Here is a 9,690-nt window from a genome sequence, read left to right as displayed (position 1 = left end):
TCAGTGTGTGTGTGGGGGGCCCTCTTGACCTTTTTTCTAGCGCCACCATCAGGATAAACTTCACACAGATGTTTTCAGGTGTTTCCAATGAGCTCTGTTGACTTTACCAGATAACATCTGTTTACACAGATCTGCTCCCATAAACATCCACGGCGATAAACGTCATCGCATCACACTGCAGTGGAACTTCTCACCGGGGGGGGGGGGGGGGGGGTTGAAAATGGGCCAGACCTTTTCCTCTTCTGGAAACTCTGAGAGCTGCTGCTGTGCTTTTAATTTGAAAACATTATCAAGTGACATTACAGTCAATTGAGCAATTTCACCTCATTCTGTGCAGGTTTCATTCAGTAGTGAATTAAGTTAGTGAGCGTGTGACTCTGTGACAGGTGGGATTTGAAACCCAAACATGCTGTAATACTCATGAAATACAAGTATTCGTTCCATACACGTACTGCGTGTACTTTGTACAGGCAAATCCTTTCTAAACAAGCATCCATCTGACAGTCACAGGACTTTCCTTCTGTGCTCCCGCTCTACAAACTGTTTACTTCAGTGGTGGAACACAATATTTAAATCCTTTACTAAAGCAAAGGCACTTTTGCCATGTGAGACATTTCAGCGTGATAAATATTACTGGATTTGAATGACTTTATATAGAGCTGGGTAGCTTAATCTATAATAATGGATCATTTTTTATTACTTGATTTATATTTAGTTTTAATAATCTTAATCTGCAAAGTGACTAAAGGTGTAGTGGAGTAAAAAGTACTTCTGTCTGAGTGGACTATAATTATAAAGTAGCATAAAATGGGAATAGTTAAGTACAAGTGCGTTGAGAAATGTAAAGAACAGTTGATATAAAGGATAATAAGTAAGGCCTCTTCAGCCCACTTCAGCCCTGTTTTAATAGAAACCAGGTTGAGCAGTTTCCACCAGAGGAATGTTTGAGGGCTGTGGTTGAGATCTGCTCTCCACCCAAACACTCGGCTCCACATAACACAAACTGCTTCTTCATGTTTTATTTCATTAAACATCATGAATTTATTTTTAACCACATTTTGACTGCCTGCCATCTCTTGCACGTATTTCATCCTCTTGTTTATACTGTCGGCCTGCTTATGAAGCTCTGTTGCACTCCAGAGGATATTGTGTTTGTATAAGTAGTATTAGATGTGGCAGCAGCAGTTGGTAGTAGTGAGACACTATGATATTATGGATATATATGGCTACTAAGTGTTTTGTATCAGAACAATTATCTAAGACGTACAGAGAGGAAGCTAACAAATGAATTAGTTTTATGGTTTTGTTGCTGTTAGAGCTCCGATTAAAGTTTATTTTACTTTATTCAAACTAAGGACAGAGCTAGGCTAGCTGTTTCCCTCTGCTTTCAGTCTTAATGCTAAGCTAAGCTAAAAACATCCCACAGCAATGGCCCCCTAATCTTAACGAAAGTAGTCATTCAATTAGTGACATGAATCAATTTATTATTATGTGGTTCCATTAATGTATATGCAGTCGCTCATGAATGAATATTGGTCATACAGTTTTTACTTCTGGTGGAAGTATTAGTAGTATAGTAATACTATGACGCTGACATCTTTTAAATAGCTTTTGAAGTAAAGTATTAATATGTTAGAATCAAATATTTATCTGAGAGCTTACCTGCTAATGAATAATGAAACACACTATAATGAATTGTTGTGTAGTGTGTGTATCAGTCATTTGGTTTATTTTAATAAACGTATTTATGAACATTATTAGGACCCTATGCAGTGTGTGTTTTGACAGGCTGCAATGAGCTGGAACATATTGATCCTGACATGTCCTCCTGTGTTTCTAATGCGAAAAATACCATGATCAATACAGTCACACACACACACACACACACACACACACACACACACACACACACACACACACACACACACACACATACACTGCTGTTGAAGCACAACTTCAGCTCAGTTTAACTCCTGGGTGATTTTATTTTAAACACCAAACTCTTATGGTTATCTATTAATTTTCTGATTATTCAATATGTCTTTATCTGCACACATAAACATGATATTAACTAAAGGCCTCTTAAATTGCTGAGTTCGCTGCCCCAGTTGTATCTGAAACGAGGCTTAAAGATGCGTTTAGATAATAAACACGAGGGTAGAAGGGACATTCTGACATTTTTTTTTAAATCTTCTTCTCTGTTCTTGCTCTGTGATGCATATGGAAACATCATTGTGTCACTTTGGGCTCTGGGTAATTGTGACGACATTTCTCACTGTTTCCACTATTTGTACAAACCAAACAATCAATCGATTAATGGAGAAAACAATAAGAGCAATCATTAGTTAAAAACGAGCTCCACCTCAACCAACTACAACTACTACTACTACACTAAAATACTGCTTTTAAATGAATGCATGCGTAATAACAAATTAACCATATAATATAGAATAGTACACCAGTCACAGGGAACATGTTATACTATCAATACTTATTTCCCTGATGCTACTGATGCACACACTCACGTGTTGACACAGACGCACGCGCTCGTGCACGCGCACAGTGCTGCAGGTAGTAACCCCTCCCCCTCCGCGCTGCCGCTTTAAACACAATAACCACCGCTTCTTCTCCGGAGAGCTGTGGACCAACTTGTCCTCAGGTCAACCGGGATCTCTGTCTCTCCTCCGGTTTGCATGCTGCAGGTGAGCCGCTCTCGGACGTCCATGTTGCGATTTGTTCTGTCTGCGTGTCTGTGGATTTGAACGTAGCAGCCGAGTACTCTCATTCACCGGCGTTAGCGTAACGTAAAACCGGGTTACAAACGCGGCTCGGTACCGCACGACACGCGATAACGTGCTGCAAACATCCAGCCGGATATCGGTGTTTAGTGCTTCTTTTTTATTTGTTGAACTGCAAGATGCAAACTATTCGGTTTAAAAGCAGCAGGGATGCTCTTCTGCACCGCATTGTTCTCCGTGAAGTTTGCTGGAAGTGATGTAATGTTAGAGCCCCGATGCCTCTCTGTGTGTCTGTGTCTGTGTGCAGGGAGCACTGCGCCGGACTCCGGTTAAAAAGCGACCTGTTTTAAACGCTACATCACTGTTCAGCAACATATGATAAGCGGATAATTTGGTCTTGTGTGCATAGTTTTGTTTTAATGCAAACTCAGCTGCTGGTGTTCTTCATCACTGTTTTTGGTAGAAGGGAAAATACGTGCAGGAATAGCAGCTGAGGTGGTTTTAGAAGTATTTTCTTTGTGCTTGATCCGAATTTCTCCCGATTTTTGAAGATTTGTTCATGAAGGTCTCTAAAAGTAACCGATTTATAATCTTCGGTGAGGTAGCGGTTACATATGAGAAAACCTTAAAGTAATAATAACTTTATTTATATAGCACCTTTCTTTAGTGCTTTGACAGACAAAGCAGCACAAGCAAGGCAATAATAACAGAAAGCTATATATATGTATATATATATTTAGTAAAATCATTTAGTAACATCAACAAATACAAATAAAACAGAAAAGCGACGACGTCACATAAAAGCCAGTCTGTAAAAATGTGTTTTAAGAAGTGATTTAAAGTGTTTGTGTGTGTGTGTGGTTGAATGAGAGTTTTACTGAGCAAGATGCTTTGGAAACCGCTTTTTGGCATTCCTGTGTGGAGACACATCTCCCGTGGTTGAGACTCCGACTTGGTTACCAATAATTGTTAGCTCTAGTGTTTCAGGATGAATCACCATATGATTGTGTTTGAATGACTAAAACAGCTGAAGAGGCTGTTTTATACTGAGTAACACAACCTGTAGGTCTGGCTGGAGGAGCCTTTAATGGTCTGTTTTTAAATGAATGAATCACAGTGATGCATCACTTCTCAGGGATATTTGGGCTGGAAGATAAGAGTTTTTCAGTGAGTTGTGGGTTCTCTATGAGTGCAGCCACTGCGCTTTCAATTAAAAGGCACATTATTCAGCAGTGTTCATGGGAAAATAATGTGTTGAAAGAACAGGAGGAGGAGCTCCTCCCAGTCCGGATGATTTACTGGTTATTCACTCAACTTGCTGGAAGCTGCTGCTGCTGCTGGGAGGAGGAATGTGGGGAGTGAAAATTAGAACAATACATTCACAACAGGGGACGTGATGAAGGGGAAACAGAGAGGGGCTTGGCTTTTACAAAACTGGAAAAAAGCTCGAATTTAAGAGGGACGGAAATCATAAAATTCCCATTTTTAAATGAAATCATTGCAGCTCCATCCGTCTGTGTTTGAAGTCTGTTTATTGGCTACTGTATGATGACGATTCACCCCATTTAGGCCTGGTGTATAGAATGTAATCTGTATTCCAATATCAGTGGTGGAAGAAATACTCGGATCCTTTTACTTAAGGAAAAGTATGAGAACTTCCTTACAATTAAAAATCATTTAAGTGTTATCATAGGATATTAAACTCTTCATTTTCTTTCACTACGAAATACACATAACGGCATTTTAGTTTGTCAATCCAGAGACAATTTTAGATGTTATATACTAATAGGTAGTACTGCATTATATCACGCAGCCTAAGCATGTTGTATGTCAAATCCTAATCGGCAAAGTATCTTAAGTTATAGGATAAAGGTAGTGAAGTAAAAAGTACAATAATACCCCTTGAGATATAGTAGAGTAGAGGTAGAAAGCTGCATAAAATGGAAATACTCACGGAAAAGTGCAAGTACCTCATAATTGTACTTAAAAACAGCACTTGCGTAAAAGTACTTGATATGTTGTTTGAATAATAACATGGGAATCATGGGTCTTTCTACACATCTGGTGTTAAAATACGTTCTTTCGCTTCAAAACAGGGAGCCGCTGATCCGCTCGTGTTCTGTAACAAGTGTAATGTTATCGCGGTGGGATCATCAAGCTAACGTTCGCTTTCAGCCTGAGTCAGAGTTCATCGTGTTGGTGTAGAAAGACCAGCTTGTATCTTGTCATGAACCAGCCACAGTCGCTGTTCACCAACGGCTCAAGTGTCCTTGACTGAGTCAAGACGTCGGCTCGTCTGAGAGTCTCGGAGGGACACGACAAGCAGCTAATTCCTCCTTTCACTGGGTAGAATTAAGTGATTGAAGTGCTCCACATTCCCAAATTCTCTTGAGTTATTTTGGTGCAGTTGCAGCTCTGAAGGACGGCTGTATATTCATGAGCTCTCCTTTTTTAGTCATTAGGCCCCAAATCTTCCTCGTAGACTGACTGCCAACGAGGTCAGCGGCTAAAAGAGCTTCGGGTTCCTGCGCCTAGAAAGCTTCTTAGAAAATATTTTACTTTCGTTATTCTCTCAAGAGTTCAATACAAAATATATTTGATTTCTTTTATATCCCTCAGGAAAGAAAAAGTCAAAAAGGCTTTATCTTTAAATGCATGTCCGTGTCATGGCAGCAAAGAAAATAAGGTTAAATGACCTAATTTCATTCAAAATCAGTTGCTTCCTCTTCCTCCTCCATCCTCCTCTCTCCCTTCTATTTCTGGGATTATCCATCATCACCTCCTCATACTATTGAGTGTTTTCTTCCTCATCACACACATTTTTTTTAGATATATTGATGTTGTTTAAACAGGTGTTTGCAGCTTGGTGAAAATAGGTCTGAAAACGATTGAAATCTGGCATCTGTGAACTCACCTGACAGGACAGTCTGAATCAGATCAATAGTCTGTCTGTCTGTCTGCTGCCAGGCCCTTTTATCTCTGCTTCACCATGTCTCCATCCCTGCTGGCTTCATCCCAGTGTTCCCAGTAGCACCAAGTCTCCTGGTAGTTCTCCTGTCAGCCCTGCAGAGTGGCTGCATGGAGCTGGATCCGAGCCAGCCTGGCGAATTAGAGGTGATTATAGTGTGTGTGCGTGTGTGTGTGTGTGTGTGTGTGTGTGGCTGTAAAGCCTCTGCGACAGACTGGCATTTTGTTATATAACCAATTTTACACCAAAGCAGTCTCAGTGCTCACCAGGAGAGGAAGCGACCTCTAATCAGCTGACGTAATCCTGACTCTCTGATTGGTTCGTCTGCTGTCCAGGTACACAGACGGACACCTGGGTCCCATTTCATGTCATAGATGTCTAGATTTAGCGACTTTTGGAGCTAGTGCTGCTAGCCACAGGGTACACGTTGAGTAAAATGTGTGACGTTGCCCCAACAATGTGTGTGTGATTAGCCTCTCTATTCCCACATATCCGCCAGCAAGATTGTTGTCAACCGGTTTGTTTACTGTTTATTTTAGGTGTAATGAAGAAGTGCGTTCGATTTTTCCATCGAGACTCCCTCCATGTTCTTGAATGTGACGCTGTGTGCTGTGCTTCACTGTTGTAATTTAAATGTTCATTTCTCCCTCCCATTGAGCCTCAAGGTACATAGTAGAGGAGCTAGAGTTTAGCAGCCTATAGCACTGAGACTGCCGTGAGTCTTGTATGCATTGTAATTTTCAAATCCTGAAAACTCATTATGTTTCTCATTGCTGTGATCCTCCTTCGCTCCCAATTTCTGAAGGTTTGATCCCTCGAAGTTGGTTTAAATCTGTCATCATAATCAAACCAGCTCAACAGTCTCGCTTCCCTTTCTATTACTGTTTAACTAAAGCAAACTAAATATTCAGCGTATGGGACCTTATTGGAGCAATCGAATCCTATAATGCCACTTTGCACTTTAGTTTTTGTCCCACCGCTTGCTTACTGCTCTGAGTTGTGTGTCATGATGATAATCATTTCATTTGGGAGTGCCATTTATGTATTTTTTTTATTTTTTATTTAACCTTTATTTAACCAGGAGGGTCCCATTGAGATTAAAATCTCTTTTTCAAGGGAGACCTGGCCAAGACAGGCAGCAGCATCAGAGACACATAGTTACAGACAGAAAACACAGAACAAGACCAGTTAAAAGAAACTAAAAGTTAATTTAAAAAACATTTACATTTTTGGGAACCTGCCTCTATTGCTTTCAATTTAGATTTAAAAGCAGTAAATGGTGTCAGTTCTCTAAGTTTGAAGTCATTTTTCTCTCCATTTACCTCAATTCTATCGGAGACGGATATCTCCTAACATGGACAAATATAACCTAAACTATATACTCCATTTAGGGTGAAATGACCCTTTAAAAAAGAAATAAGCTTCTCTTCTCATTTCCTGAAAAGTTTTTAATCCAGATTTTAGTTTTATTAGCAGGAAGCAGAGATTTGAGTGCGGTCATGTTTGTGTGCTCGTCTCCGTTATTTAGTGTGAGCGTCACCGGGGCTTTATTAAGGTCTATTTCTCTAATCCTCCTGGCTCCATAAGCCCCTAACGGCCTCTCACTTAGTCTTCATTTTACACTTCTTTCCTTTTTTAATTAACATTTCCCTGGTGTTGACTCGACCTTGGGACCCTAATGTGTTGCTATAGGATATAAAAAGCCGTGATCGTTCAGGAGAACGACGTGTTTCCACCTCACCGCTGTGATGGCAGCTGGAAAATGGCTTCATGGTTCATAAATGTCATCAAGACCCTTTTTGTCTCGAAAAAAGTTTCTCTCAAGACTTTTCACACACGACCAAAAAAAAACCACTTTTTCTTTTGAGTTGAGGAACAGATGAATACATAACTCGATTTTTACTCCACGTGATAATGTGTAAAGATTATATTTTCACCAACAACACGGAACGAGCCATAATTAATCTCTGTAATCTGTAAATAATTAGAATGTATTACTCGCTGGAGCCTGTACATTTTGGTTGAAAAATGACTTGAAAGTATCAAATATGAAATAGTTTATTGACTGATCGTGTTCGCGTCACGGTCGGTTGGTTTATTCATCAAGGAAAGATGTGCTCCATAAACTTGGTCTCAGATAGTAGCCCACTTCCTGTTGGTGGCTTCTGCATCTCGCTGTTGAAGGCTTTTTGATCTGTTGTTGTTGTTTATTGTTGTTGTTTATTGTCATCTCGCAGAGAATAAATGAACAGAAATCTAGATCTACACGTTAACATTGTTACACTCAGATTCTACTTTGAACTGATGACCGGCTGCAATTAACAAAATTAATGTTGTTGATGGAGGAGTGAGGGACATAAATACAGATAGACTTAAACACACACACACACACACACACACACACACACACACACACACACACACACACACACACACACACACACACACACACACACACACACACACACACACACACAGACACAGACAGTCTAATCCGGTGCAGACAGACTGAGTCTGATCAGGCTAATCCCTCCTCACCTCCCTCTGCTCTGACCGGCAGCTTACCTCTCTCACACACTAACTACATAACACACACACACACACACACACACATATGTACTTACTTTTCCCGCCTCTCTCACTCTGTGTTGATTCATTTATGAACGTACTTATTTATTTACTGCCAAACTAAAATGAGGCAAAGTCCCAGAGTGTGACTTAGACAGTCTCTTTAAGACTTTCACAACATTTGAAGTCTTTGTTCTTGAGGTTTTCAGAGCAGCATGTGAGGTTTGACTGGTTTGTTTTCACATTTAAAGCTGACAACTTGAGAAACGGTTAAAGATTTACCGTAGCTTTGTCTCAAATCTTTTGAAATGTGTACAAACATGCATCTATTTCACATTATTTAATTTGCACGCTGTGAGTTATTCTGATGGTTCAAACGTCTGTGATGTAAACATCAGGAGGTCCTGTCAGCTGATCCCTCTTGTTGTAAACAAACGCTCCCTGAGTGACAGATCCCTGATCTCACACACATACATGTTCAGAAGTACACGACGTGTCTTTTATGCTGCGTGTGCTACTTATGAAGTTGTGCTTTCTTTTTTAAAATGTTGTTTATTTGCACTCTTTGCAATTCTTTACAATTCCCCCTTGGCTAGACATGTTTGTATCTTTTCTTTATTATTCCTCTGCAGCTCTGACAGATTTGACTGTATAGATTTGCATTGTTTCCTGTTAAAATCTTTCTGTGTTTTTACACTCATTCAACGTGTGTGTTTTGTGTTACTTGGGGAGAAAAAAAGGCTTGAAGTCTTTGGCAGCACAAGTAGACAGTCGGGTCAATAAACCACTGAGAGAGAGAGAAAGCAAGGTGTAGACGAAATGAGATGAGAGAGACAAAGAAAAGGCTGTAAATGCCTCCGTCTGTTATTGTGACTGCAGTGTGAAAAAGAGGAGGAGGAGGAGGATGTTTCCTCTGTCTGTAGACGTCGTACATTGTCTCAATATAAAGTCTTAAAAGAGATTTAAAGGCTTTAAGGTCTGTTTTCTTACAGAGTAATGTTGGGTTCATGTCTGCATTGCTGAACACACTGTGCTCACATTGTTCTTCACTTTTATAGCTTCACAATATTCATCAGCATGCAGCTTATTCATCAGCGTTGTTCTTAATTTAATGTCTAATATTATCCCCAGGTAGAGATGCAAAGCCCTCACATAAAGGCCAAATAAAATACGTCTGCTTCTGATCGGGATCGGTGGTCTTTAACACAAATTCTTCAGGACTTGGAAGTATTGAATTAAGACATTCTTCTATCTTTTCATGGTCTGCTGTAGACATCGGTTACAACTTCTGGCTGTTAGCCAGGAAGCTCAGCTACTCATAAACACTTAATGAAGCTGTTTGACTTGCAAGCAATAAATATTGACTAATTATTTTACAAGGAATTATTGTTGTAATGTGATAAAATGTATGTTCTT

Source organism: Pholis gunnellus (genome assembly GCF_910591455.1).
Source record: "Pholis gunnellus genome assembly, chromosome: 11".
NCBI lineage: Eukaryota > Metazoa > Chordata > Actinopteri > Perciformes > Pholidae > Pholis > Pholis gunnellus.
The sequence above is the reverse complement of the archived record's forward strand: the minus strand, read 5'-3'. Positions refer to the sequence as shown.